Raw genomic sequence first — 14,008 nt, 5'->3', positions numbered from 1 at the left:
TTGTCTAGTAATTTCGCATCTTTGCCCCGAAAAATAATAGAACCATAGTCCGAAGAGGGAATCAACTTCGCTTTCATGGCTTTTAACAGAAATGATCATAATTGGGGCATAGTAATTTGTCTCTCAGTTTTCTAAAGGCGAATGTGAGAGATGATCCTTTAGCTTAAAGAATATTAAAATGTTTCCTAAAAGATAAATTATGATCAAATGTAATGTGCACCGCTCACTGGTTTTGATGCTGCCCCATATTTACAAAATCACGTAAACCTAGGGCAGCTCCAAAAACGGATGCCTCCCCAGCGGAATTATAAGAGGAGAAATGTTTTCTTTTCTCCTCGTTTTTCCTCTTTCCTTGTGTGCTGCGTTCTGCAGCTCGCATGGAACGAGGAAAACGCCTCTCGGGATTGTGTTTTTTGAAGGAAGGTGCCCCTTCTTGTACAAAAACAATCTTGTCTATGTTAGTGCTAGGCAGCAATGTATGCGCCAATGCAAAGGAAGAGGACAGGAATGCACCGTATTTCATAAATACTGTGCATTCCTGCCCTTTCGCATTGGCATAGGGCAGCACAGCAAGAAGACTTGCGTTTCTGCCCTACGCCAAATCCTCATAAATGAGGCCCTTTGTTTTTAGCTAAACCTTTGACTACACCCCCACGTTCACTGAGTTTGGTTTGCTAAATACTGTTTAATATTATTTCCCAGGGAAAACCAAAGGTGGTGATGGACGGAGCGTTGACAATACAAACACTCACCCCCAGTCAACTGATCTGGGTTTAATCCATCACCGTTCTTTAGCTCACTCCGCCACCCCGGTTCAGACATGGCCATATGCAAATCAGTCTGACCCTGTGACTCATGGGAGCAGTCCAGCCCGAACTGCCAAGCCATGTCTTCCCTGGACCGGAATCAAGCTTCCCAGGACCGGTTTCTGGCATTACAGCCGTCTTCAGCCGGGCTTGCTTGACTCCAGTGGCAAAGTGAGCAAGGGACTCACGTCTGAGCATACCCTGCCAACTTAGGGCGAACAAAGAAAAACCAAAGGTGGTGATGGATGGAGCGTTGAGAATACAAACACTCACCCCCAGTCAACTGATCTGGGTTTAATCCATCACCGTTCTTTAGTTCACTCCGCCACCCCAGTTCAGACATGGCCATATGCAAATCAGTCTGACCCTGTGCCTCATGGGAACAGTCCAGCCCGAACTGCCAAGCCATGTCTTCCCTGGACCGGAATCAAGCTTCCCAGGACCGGTTTCTGGCATTACAGCCGTCTTCAGCCGGGCTTGCTTGACTCCAGTGGCAAAGTGAGCAAGGGACTCACGTCTTAGCATACCCTGCCAACTTAGGGCGAACAAAGAAAAACCAAAGGTGGTGATGGACGGAGCGTTGACAATACAAACACTCACCCCGAGTCAACTGATCTGGGTTTAATCTATCACCGTTCTTTAGCTCACTCCGCCACCCCAGTTCAGACATGGCCATATGCAAATCAGTCTGACCCTGTGCCTCATGGGAACAGTCCAGCCCGAACTGCCAAGCCATGTCTTCCCAGGACCGGAATCAAGCTTCACAGGACCGGTTTCTGGCATTACAGCCGTCTTCAGCCAGGCTTGCTTGACTCCAGTGGCAAAGTGAGCAAGGGACTCACGTCTGAGCATACCCTGCCAATTTAGGGCGAACAAAGAAAAACCAAAGGTGGTGATGGACGGAGCGTTGACAATACAAACACTCACCCCCAGTCAACTGATCTGGGTTTAATCCATCACCGTTCTTTAGCTCACTCCGCCACCCCAGTTCAGACATGGCCATATGCAAATCAGTCTGACCCTGTGCCTCATGGGAACAGTCCAGCCCGAACTGCCAAGCCATGTCTTCCCTGGACCGGAATCAAGCTTCCCAGGACCGGTTTCTGGCATTACAGCCGTCTTCAGCCGGGCTTGCTTGACTCCAGTGGCAAAGTGAGCAAGGGACTCACGTCTGAGCATGCCCTGCCAACTTAGGGCGAACAAAGAAAAACCAAAGGTGGTGATGGACGGACCGTTGACAATACAAACACTCACCCCCAGTCAACTGATCTGGGTTTAATCCATCACCGTTCTTTAGCTCACTCCGCCACCCCAGTTCAGACATGGCCATATGCAAATCAGTCTGACCCTGTGCCTCATGGGAACATTCCAGCCCGAACTGCCAAGCCATGTCTTCCCTGGTCCGGAATCAAGCTGCCCAGGACCGGTTTCTGGCATTACAGCCGTCTTCAGCCGGGCTTGCTTGACTCCAGTGGCAAAGTGAGCAAGGGACTTACGTCTGAGCATACCCTGCCAACTTAGGGCGAACAAAGAAAAACCAAAGGTGGTGATGGACGGAGCGTTGACAATACAAACACTCACCCCCAGTCAACTGATTCTGGGTTTAATCCATCACCGTTCTTTAGCTCACCCCGCCACCCCAGTTCAGACATGGCCATATGCAAATCAGTCTGACCCTGTGCCTCATGGGAACAGTCCAGCCCGAACTGCCAAGCCATGTCTTCCCTGGACCGGAATCAAGGTTCCCAGGACCGGTTTCTGGCATTACAGCCATCTTCAGCCGGGCTTGCTTGACTCCAGTGGCAAAGTGAGCAAGGGACTCACGTCTGAGCATACCCTGCCAACTTAGGGCGAACAAAGAAAAAACAAAGGTGGTGATGGACGGAGCGTTGACAATACAAACACTCACCCCCAGTCAACTGATTCTGGGTTTAATCCATCACCGTTCTTTAGCTCACTCCGCCACCCCAGTTCAGACATGGCCATATGCAAATCAGTCTGACCCTGTGCCTCATGGGAACAGTCCAGCCCGAACTGCCAAGCCATGTCTTACCTGGACCGGAATCAAGCTTCCCAGGACCGGTTTCTGGCATTACAGCCGTCTTCAGCCGGGCTTACTTGACTCCAGTGGCAAAGTGAGCAAGGGAATACGTCTGAGCATACCCTGCCAACTTAGGGCGAACAAAGAAAAACCAAAGGTCCAGGGAAGACATGGCTTGGCAGTTTGGGCTGGACTGTTCCCATGAGGCACAGGGTCAGACTGATTTGCATATGGCCATGTCTGAACTGGGGTGGCGGAGTGAGCTAAAGAACGGTGATGGATTAAACCCAGATCAGTTGACTGGGGGTGAGTCTTTGTATTGTCAACGCTCCGTCCATCACCACCTTTGGTTTTTCTTTCTCGCCCTAAGTTGGCAGGGTATGCTCAGACGTGAGTCCCTTGCTCACTTTGCCACTGGAGTCAAGCAAGCCCGGCAGAAGACGGCTGTAATGCCAGAAACCGGTCCTGGGAAGCTTGATTCCGGTCCAGGGAAGACATGGCTTGGCAGTTCGGGCTGGACTGTTCCCATGAGGCACAGGGTCAGACTGATTTGCATATGGCCATGTCTGAACTGGGGTGGCGGAGTGGGCTAAAGAACGGTGATGGATTAAACCCAGATCAGTTGACTGGGGGTGAGTGTTTGTATTGTCAACCCTCCGTCCATCACCACCTTTGGTTCTTCTTTGTTCGCCCTAAGTTGGCAGGGTATGCTCAGATGTGAGTCCCTTGCTCACTTTGCCACTGGAGTCAAGCAAGCCCGGCTGAAGACGGCTGTAATGCCAGAAACCTGTCCTGGGAAGCTTGATTCCGGTCCAGGGAAGACATGGCTTGGCAGTTCGGGCTGGACTGTTCCCATGAGGCACAGGGTCAGACTGATTTGCATATGGCCATGTCTGAACTGGGGTGGCGGAGTGGGCTAAAGAACGGTGATGGATTAAACCCAGATCAGTTGACTGGGGGTGAGTGTTTGTATTGTCAACGCTCCGTCCATCACCACCTTTGGTTTTTCTTTGTTCGCCCTAAGTTGGCAGGGTATGCTCAGACGTGAGTCCCTTGCTCACTTTGCCACTGGAGTCAAGCAAGCCCGGCTGAAGACGGCTGTAATGCCAGAAACCGGTCCTGGGAAGCTTGATTCCGGTCCAGGGAAGACATGGCTTGGCAGTTCGGGCTGGACTGTTCCCATGAGGCACAGGGTCAGACTGATTTGCATATGGCCATGTCTGAACTGGGGTGGCGGAGTGGGCTAAAGAACGGTGATGGATTAAACCCAGATCAGTTGACTGGGGGTGAGTGTTTGTATTGTCAACGCTCCGTCCATCACCACCTTTGGTTTTTCCTAATATTATTTCCCCACCGTACAAATTATTTGCTCTGGTTATTGGGTGCATTTATAGTTGTTGATAGTTGTCTATGATGAGGAGTACTAGGATCTAGAAATGTTTGCCAGAAGGGGTCCTTATGCCTAAAAACGTTTGACAAGGGAATCTCGGCATTAAAAAGTTTGAAGACCTCTGTTCTATGGTCTAGAATGGGAATGTGCTCCCTCACAAGAGTGGTCTGGGGGACTGGTCATGATGGCTGAACCTGGTACCCCAGTTCCAATGTCAGCAGCTCTGACCATAGTTCCCCATCTTCGCCCCTACTAAACCCCATACTGCGCTACAGAGAGAATCTCGCATTGCCATCAGCTACAACCCAATTGTGTCCCGCTACAAACATCTGGCTGCGACTCAATTCAAATTGTGCACTGGACCAGAGCAATATGCTACCTAAAAAAAACAGTGATACCATCCTGGTTAAATCAAACACTCATAGGGAATGCAAGATTAAGTAAAACATTGGAAACCTAAGCAGGAATAACATGGATACGTTAATGCTTTTACACTTACAATTCAGAAATCAACGAGTGCTTTTGCCTGAAAAGTTTAGGACATTACTACGGGTCCCAGAAGGGACCAATTTCAATCTCCATTGCTTATATCCTGACAAAACGTAAGCAGTATGGTTTAAAAAGACCACATTGGTAAACACAGAGCGGTGGTACACATTTTGTTTTCCAATCCACCCATTAATCAAGCATTGCAGTACCTACAGGATTGGTGCACTTCCCCACCAGGGAAAACAATGCTGCTCAAAGAAAGAAAAGAAAAGTAACGCTTCACTGACAAACTCTGTAAAGTGACGCTAATGTCTTTGGTTGTGAATAAAACCAATGTTGCCACTTTTTGACCACTCTGTCTTGCTAAATTTAGTTATTTATTTATGTTTTTATATTTGAACCTTTTATTCACCACGCTGCACTTTGAAATAGAAAAATGTCAGAAAAAGACTATGGGGCTCATTAGGATTGCGGTTTTTCCGCATCCTCTGGGCCGGCGGAATCCACCGCCGGCCCGGAGGATGCAGAAAAACCGCAGCGGACCCACCAAAGACCCACCGCCACATTAGGATGGCTGGTGGGTCCTGGTTTCCGTCCGCAGCTTTTCCGCCGCGGTTGGCTTACAACCGCGGCGGAAAAGCTGTAATATGGTGACGGTGTCTCTCAGACACCGTCCACCATATTAGGATGCACAGAAAGAAATGCTTTTACACGGCGGATATTCCGCCGTGTAAAAGCATACGGTGCTTCACTGCGGGGCCCGTTGCGGGCCCCCTGGGTGAAGGGGGGGTGGGGGGTGCACATGGGGGGTACCTATGGTACCCCCCTGCATATGTATGCAGCAAGCGGCAGGCACCGCGCGGTGTCTGCTGCTTGCTGCATACATATGCAATGTATGCTTTTTTAACATTGCGGCGGGTGCAGCTTGAAGCTGCACCCGCCGCAATGTTAAATATCCAGGATGTGACCGCCAGGGTGGCGGTCACATCCTAATTTGCACGGAGGGACCGCTGCAGCCCATGCGGACGGTCCCTCCTACTCTAGGGTGGCGGACGGACGCAAGTCCGTCCGCCATTCTAATGAGCCCCTTAATTTCCAGCAAAAGTGTTTTTCTTTTTTGAATCCATTTCACAGGGGAACAAATAAACTAAAGAAGAAAAGAGAGGGCGAGAACCGTTTCTTGAAGTCATTGTTTTCAGTAAGTGAGGCGGAGCAACACAGAAAGAGAGGGAATAAGAGGAAGAAAGGGGGAGGGCAGCTGCCAGCAGCAGAGTAGGTGAAGTGGGCACTGTCCTTGTCTTCTCTGGGCAAGAAGGAAAAGATGAGTCCTTTTCCTTCTTTGCCCGCCCGCTCTTCCCTGAATGGCCACTGTGAGAGGCTGGCCTGGTATATGATGTCCACTACTGTAAGTGGGATCCTTGCACCAGTCCAGACACCCCTCATGGTGATTTAAGAGGTCTTATACAACCGTAGAAAGCTCTCTGTGTGGTAGTTGTGGAGAGCAGACTTCAGGCTTAAACTAGAAGGATTGTAAAGCAGCTTGTTTTACCAGAATGCAATCTTATAGTATAGATTAAGTGAAAAAGAACCACACCAAGGGAGTCATTAGGATGACGGGCGGACTTAGTCCGCCCACCATCCTATCGGGATTTGGGACCGCCCGCCATAAGGGCGGGAGTCCCGTGGGGGGTATTAGGATGCGTGGCGGCCGCATCCTGCATTTATAACATTGTGGCGGGCGGTGCTCTCTGCACCGCCCGCCACAATGCTATAAATGCTTGTATGGATTTGCATATACAAAGCGGCAGGCACCGCGCGGTGCCTACCGCATTGTATATGCAAATGACAGGTACCCCCCCGTGTGCACCCCCCACCCCTCCTTTACTTTGGGGGCCCGCAGGGGGCCCCCAAAGAGAAGACCGCATGCCTTTCCGTTGCGGCATCTGTTTCACCACATCGTAATATGGCTGGCGGTGTCTGATAGACACCGCCACCATATTATTCCTTTTCCGCCCCGGCTGCAAGGCAACCGGGGCGGAAAAGCGGCGGACGGTCTTTCCTTCCGCTGCGGTCCCTCCGCGCCATACTAATATGGCGGGGGGGAATTCGGGAATGGAAGTCGAGTGGATTGCCTCTGCCAGGCCGGCGGTGGCTACCGCCAGCCTGGCGGAGGCAATCCGCCCGACATCGTAATGGGCCCCTTGGTATTTATAAAAATATGTATTTATTATATGATACTCTCTAGAATGTTCAAGTATCTCCAACATTGAGATAAACACAATGCACATAATATTTTAACAAAGAAACACAGTAATAAGCACAAAATACACAGTGGCCCCAGGGGAGGACCAAACCATATACTGAGAAAGTGGTATAAGAACCACGACTCGAGTCAAGAAAATGTCAAGAGAACGTAGGTTTGCTGGGGGCCCACAAAACTGCTGGGGACCCACAGAACCACCCAAGGTAAGTAGATAGGGACCCAATGGAGAGCATGGTTAGTGTAGGAACACGACCTCGTGCTCCATAAAAGTCTATGTGCAAGTCGCGGTTGGATTTTTAAAGATTAAGGACCCTTCCTACTAGACCCTGAAGAAACCCTGTGGAAGACAGAAGGTTGGAGAGCCACACCACCCGTTGATACCCTAGCACCCACGTTACCTAAACCAGAGAAGCCGGGTGCATACGTGTGAAGTGGTGTCGGAAACCACCATCTAACCCAATGAAGGACTTCAGGAAAGTGCAGCTGCTGGAAGAAGAGAAAGTGTCCGTGGGAATCATAATGTGGATTCTAGAAGAAGAGTACCTGAGAGCAGAGGAGACAGAGTCTATGTCACTTGAGAGTGACCCGGAGACTTGGAAGACAAATGCCCTCTGATGTTGGGTGCTTCAGGAAAGTGGATGGTGACCTTGACTCTGCAGCTGTAAAGTCCAGGCGATGCTGAGGAAGACCAGGACCCAGATACGAGCTTCCCACAAAGGATGTTGAGTGCTGAGGGGGTCAGTGTGAGGCCCGAGCACCAACAAGCCTTGGCAAAGGCAACCCATGCAGGAAGTCAATAAGGTACACGGTTGGGACCAGCAAGGTCCAGGAGACTCACCACAAGCAGGGGAGTCAGGCAAGGCCCCAAGCAATCAGGAGAGCCCAAGGAAAACAAAGGTGAACCTCAATTGGATCCAAAGGCTGGAGGCACAGGAGTCGTGAGAGAACCTCAAGCAGCTCATGAAAAGGAGCAGGCCACAGTGCCCACGAGGTGGTGTGGCTGAAGATCTTAGTGGGAGAAGTTGCCAAAGGTTGGGGCTACTTTGAGTCCAATGCACTTGTCACAGAGTTACCATCAAGCATATGCACTTACAAAAGTACACAGTGCACAGGGGTTTGGTGAATGCTGTCCCCTCAAGGGATTCTGGCCTTAATCTCAGTGAGAAAACAGCTTGGGCCTCAGGAGGTGTAGATAACCACCACCTGTGTTGGTGAACCCTTTGGAGTCCACAGGAGCTCGGGATCAGCAGACTGGTCAGCAGTATTGAGGTGCCTGCGAATGCAGGGGAGTGACTCCTGCACTCCAAGGGAGATTACTTTGGTTGTCCTTGATGCCTCACAGGCATTGGAGGTTCCTGTATGATGCACAGGCACAGACAATGCTGCAGACTGGAAGGGAGATGAAGTCAGGCCAAACAAAGTCTGGCGAAGTCCAAAGTGCTCAGACGGGCTTCTGGGCCTAGAAGCGTTGTGGTTTCAGTTCTGAATCTTATCCCATGACAAATCTTGGGACCTAGACCCAGGTAAGCCCTTAAGAACCCTAGGGAAAGGGTTGGGAGGATTCAGGGGACCCTCCTAGGGTCTGGATAGGGGGATGTTACTCGCATGTCCTTTGTCCAGTTTTGCGCCAGAGAGGGAGCCAATGGCTCCCAGAACTGGTTTTAATTGGACTATGCACAGGGACACCAAGTGTGCCCCTCATGCAGACTTTCAGGCGATAGCAAGAGCACCCACCTGGTCCCAATACACGAAATCCTGTCTGGGAGGTGGTCACACCTCCCTGTGACAGGATGCTTATTGTTCCACCTTCCTCTGCTCAAGCTTGGCTCAGCAGCAGTAATTTAGAAATGTCTCTGGTTGCAGCAACCATTTGGCCCTGTCCGGGACTAAAAGGTTGGCACCGGGAATGTTGAGAGCCTAACGTAGGGCTCTTCCAGTGCTTGGAATCATACCTCCCACACTGTCATACCTCCCACCCTGTTTACGGTGTGGTGGTATTATTTAACCCTGGGCGTAGCATGCGTAGTGGGGCTACGCGAAGCTACGCAAAGTGGGCGAGAAACTACGCCCACATGCGCACTTCGCGTAGCCCCACTACGCGCCGCATGCCCCCCTCCCCATCATACCTAATTTAATGAAATGGCCACATAAAAATAAATAAAAGACACTTACCTTGTCCGCGGCGTCCCGGGGCACCCTCTGCTCGTTCACGCCGCCGTCTGCTAACCAATGCGCATGCGCCGGCGGCCACCCATGCGCATTTCTCGCGAGAAGACCCTGGCTATTTCTGCTGGCTTGGGATGCATGTGGAAAATAAAAAGGTAGGGGATCTAGATTTATTGAATTAAAGAAGCAGGGGCACGCCATGCCCTTCTGATCCCGCCCACTTTGACCACTGGTCCAAGTAGATGCATGTTCTGTCTGATCTGTTTAGCCAGTCCTGCCAGTTTATCTGGAAGAATATTGCAGAGTATATTGTTTTGGTTTTACCACAGCAAGGATAGGGCCAAACTCTAAGCATACAAAGTGCTCTTGGCGTAAAAGTCAAGTTTGGCTGAAGGTGTAAGTAAGGAAGTAAGTAAGAGTTTTCTAAAGCGCGTGAATACCAAAGTGTCATGGTGCTATCGACCTCCAGAATAACTTAGGAGACAAAAACCTACTTTAAAGAGGAGACAAGAAGCCATGTTTTTAACAATTTCCTGAAAGAGACAAGATTTATTTGAGATCTCATAAACAGGGGCAAAACATTCCAGAGTTTACAAACTAAAAATAAGAAGTGTGTGCCTCCCATCTGGTCTTGTCTATTTTGGGAATAACCACCAGTTTGGTTGAGGAAGATCTTACCTTACGATGTAGGACATACCACTTAAAGTTCTTTTAAAAATAAAGAGGACCAGTAAGGCTTTATGCACTATGCAGAGAACCTTAAATTTGACCCTTTCAGAGATGGGCAGCCATTGAAGGTCACGGATATTCTTAATGATGGAACTAAACTTGGGGACTTTCAAAAGCAAACAGGCAGCTGCATTTTGTTGTGATTGAAGCATAAATTGAAGACGTTTGTTAAGCCCCAGATAGAGTGCATTACAATAATCTATAATACAATAATCTATTATACATGACATGAGCACAGTTGGCAGCTGCAAACTTTGCCAGTAGAAAAACACCATATACAAAGTTCTAAATACTAGTGGCATGAAAAAGACTCAGTAACATGCACTCGTGCCCCAATGTCCGGAAAAAGGGCAACCCCACTTCAGCCGTTGTTTCAAGATTTTGCACCCTGTTTTAAGTGAGCAAAGAAGGAGCCCAAAGTAAGTGCAACACTGTATAATTCGTTTCTTAAAAGCATGTGAATAAATCATTGTATAGTGCCACAGTTTAGCAATACCACTAAGACAATAAAGTATCAATCAGCCATGGCTTTTTGCATTTGCATGATACGTCTTTAAGTCCGTTACATGTACTATGAAAATTGAAACTATTAGTTCCAGAATATAACATCATATTGGCCGAAGTGTCAGAAATAACGGTCCTTGTGACCCAATATAACTTAGCAGTTATATTATTTCACAGGAAAAAGGGTGCATGTAAACTGGAGCAATGGGGCGTTGGAGAAATGCACATGGGGAGGATTATTTGTGAGATGGTGGAAAGATGAAAACCAATTGCAGGGGTTGATACATGTAAGAGAGGCTGTGCGTAATGGAAAGTAATACCTATGTCAACTAAGACATTATTAATTTACCATTTCAGCATACAAATGTGTGAAAACAAATATGCAGTGGGATCTCCAAATGTGCAAAAGTGATTATGGAGCATAATCCCCAAATGTGCAAAAGTAAATTTTTAGCTACACCCTCAACACAATCAAAGAGAATAAAGACTTCTACACACATTTTAGTCGTATGTGATATGCTAAAAGAAAGCTTAGAAGTCACAAAAGTGCAATGCATAATGTTTCGATAAAAACTCAGAACATGTGTTACAAGAGTTTTTCCTTAAACATGTGCCTCAGTCATTGAAACATGCTTATGTCTTGGCACTGATACATTCAGTCATAAGGTGTGTGCTTTCAAAGAGCACAAATGAATTGCCCCAAAGCACTCATAATAGAAATGGGAACTGAGATAATAGAACAGTAGTTGTCAAGTGGAGTAGCTTGGATTCACAACACAGGCTTCTAAAAAAGTTTGCAACTTGGACAGTGTAGGACTTGGCCTTTTTGGCTAAAGGTCCCTAAACTTTTTGCTTTCCCCCTAGACCGTTTTCCTGACATAGAGTTGCCAATGTAGATGCTTTGGGTACTTTGCCACTGCTGATCAGTGTCAAAGTACAAGTGTTCCCTATGTAAAGTACAATGGTAATTGGTTGGCCATGATTAGTATGTTTGCCTTACTAGTAAAAGTCCCTAGTGATGTGCACTGTGTGTGCAAGGGCTAGTAATGCAAAGGTGCGCAGAGAAGGGAACTCAGGCCTTCAGTGTAGGGCCTGCACGCAGAGTGCTAACTTAGCATGTTGTCCTTACTTGTCAGGCCTTACTTTCCCTTTTGCATACACGGGGTAGGTCCTGGGTAACCGCTGGGCAGGGTGCAGTGTAAGTAAAAGGCAGGACATATACTGAGGTGTGTGTTATGTCCTGATAGTGAAAAACACTCCATTTCGTTTTTCACTGGTGAAAGGCCATTCTGCCCATAGGACAGAATGGGGGAGGCTGAGTATTGTGTTTGTTAGCCTAGTTTCGTAGAAGTTTAAAATGGAGACGTGAAGTTTAGTATGTATTAACTCACAGTGTCATAACACATCTTTCTATGAAAGTGGTTTTGTCACTGTGTGTTCAGAAACCACTCTTTTAGAAAGTGGCGGAGTATTGTGCTTTAGGCATTTCTGTGTGTCTCTGCTGAATGCGGATTGACTGCCTGCATCTGGAGAGTAGGGGGAGGAGAACCCGGGAGTTGAAGTGGCTGGGATGGTCCTATAAACCAATTGACCCATCTCCTGCTGAGTGATTAAGGATCCAGACCCCCAGAATCAAAGGGAGAAAGGTGACACTGGGAGGCAGACACCCAGAACTGATTTAGGCAGGGGTCAGGGACCCCTGAGCACAATGAACTTCAGAGACATTTAGGGGTTAACTATGAGAGCTGAGGCCCCTGAACATTGGAATAGAAATGGATTGAGACTGAAAAGGCTTAGACCCATTTTGTGGTCAAGGGGAACCTCTGCTAAGGAAGGAGCAACTGAAGAGACTGCGGGGAAGGACCAATTCTTGCTTCATGATCTGGGGCTGGTCTGGAGTATGCTGTTTTAACCAAGGAGGATGCTGTTGGGACTGTGCTGTGTGCACTGGGTCCCCCTGCTTGAAGAAGACTGTGCTTTGTGCTGTGTCTTGTAACCCTAAGGGCCCGAGGTGAGCTGGCTCCCTGTTTGGAAACACAGGAAAATAAACGTTTCTGGAGTCGTTTTTAGCGATAAGGTTGGTGCGTGTTGTAGCAGCTCAAGACCGTCGGAAGGTGTGCCCTGTGGTCTTGGACACACGGATGAGAAGTGAGACTCGGACGTGCTTGGAGCGTGTCATGGTGCACAGGAGTCATTGGTGAAGAGAGCCTAGTCAACCTGTGCACCAAAGGAGAAGTGAGTCTCGGACGCGCTGGGCGCGTGCCATGGTTCACCACAGGCATTAGTGAAGAGTGCCTGGTCAGCGTGTGCATCAGTGGTGGAGTGAGACTGGGACCCGCAGGGAGCGTGCCATGGTGCACTGCAGGCATTGGTAAGGAGCGCCTGGGTGGCGTGTGCATCGAAGAAGAAGTGAGTTATGGACACGTAGGGTGCGTGTCGTACCGTAGGCATTGGTGAGGAGCACCTGGTAGGCGCGTGCATTGAAGGAGAAGTGAGTCTCGGATGGTCAGGGTACGTGTCGTAGTGCACCGCAGGCACTGTTGGAGAGCGCCTAGTCTGCGCATGCAGCGAAGGAGGAGTGAGCCTCGGACGCACAGGGTGCGAATCTGGGTGCCCCAGAGGCACTGGTGAGGAGCGCCTGGTCATCGAGTGCACCACAGGAGAAGTGAGGCTCGGACACGGTGAGTGTGTCGAAGTGTGGCCGGAGGCGTTGGCGAAGAGTGCCTAGATATGGTAGCACCGGGGTTGGAGAAAGTCTCAGTGATGCAGTGTGCGTGCTATGGTACAACCTGGGACTGTGGAGGTGATAGGTGGATAATTGTGTGCACCAGAATAAAGTGAGTCTCTGCAGCACAGTGTGCGTGTCTTAGTGCCAACTGAGACTGCGGGAAGGAGTGCCTGGTGAACTTGCACTCGGAGTCAACCTAAGAACTCATCAGCGTTATGTGTGTGGCTTCGTGCCAGAAGAGACCCGGAGGGTGCTCCGGTGAACGGGCACCTGGAGTAATGCAGTCTTAGGGGCATGGGGTACGTGTGCCCTGCGGCTGCCTGAGACCTTCCTAACACTCGCGGCCCGGACGGTCAGCCCCAGAAGCTGAGCTGCCAGGCCGAGCCACTGAGGCCCATTGAGGAAATTCTACACAGCAGGCCCAGTCAATTGAAGGAGGAGAGGAGAATGGGGTCGCGCCCCTAGGCAGCATGAAACACTACCTGGGCAGGGTGTGGGTTTGGGGGGACACTCTCTCAGCCTCTCAGTCCTTCTGGCAATGTGAGCCTTTGCTTCGGCTCAGGGTGAGGCCCGTACTGACCAAAGGAGTGGCGGTACTGGGGCCAGAGTGAAAAGCTGTGATTTAGGTCATCGCTGATCGTGTGGGGGCAACTGTTATGGAAGAGGCTGATTGCCGTAATACACATTGCCAATTTTGCTGCTAATGAACTGCCGAACTGTCTTATGACGCCCAACTGTATTTCTGCATAACAAAGTACCCGATTGTAGCGCTATGCATTGCATTATTTCTCCTTTGCAAAGTACAGGATTGCAGCGGCCCGCATTGCATTATTTCTTCATTGCAAAGTACATGATTGTAGCTACGCATTGCATTATTCCTTAAGTTCAAAGT

The sequence above is a fragment of the Lissotriton helveticus genome, chromosome 1_1 (assembly GCF_964261635.1).
Source record: "Lissotriton helveticus chromosome 1_1, aLisHel1.1, whole genome shotgun sequence".
In the NCBI taxonomy this organism is placed as follows: Eukaryota; Metazoa; Chordata; class Amphibia; order Caudata; family Salamandridae; genus Lissotriton; species Lissotriton helveticus.
The sequence above is the reverse complement of the archived record's forward strand: the minus strand, read 5'-3'. Positions refer to the sequence as shown.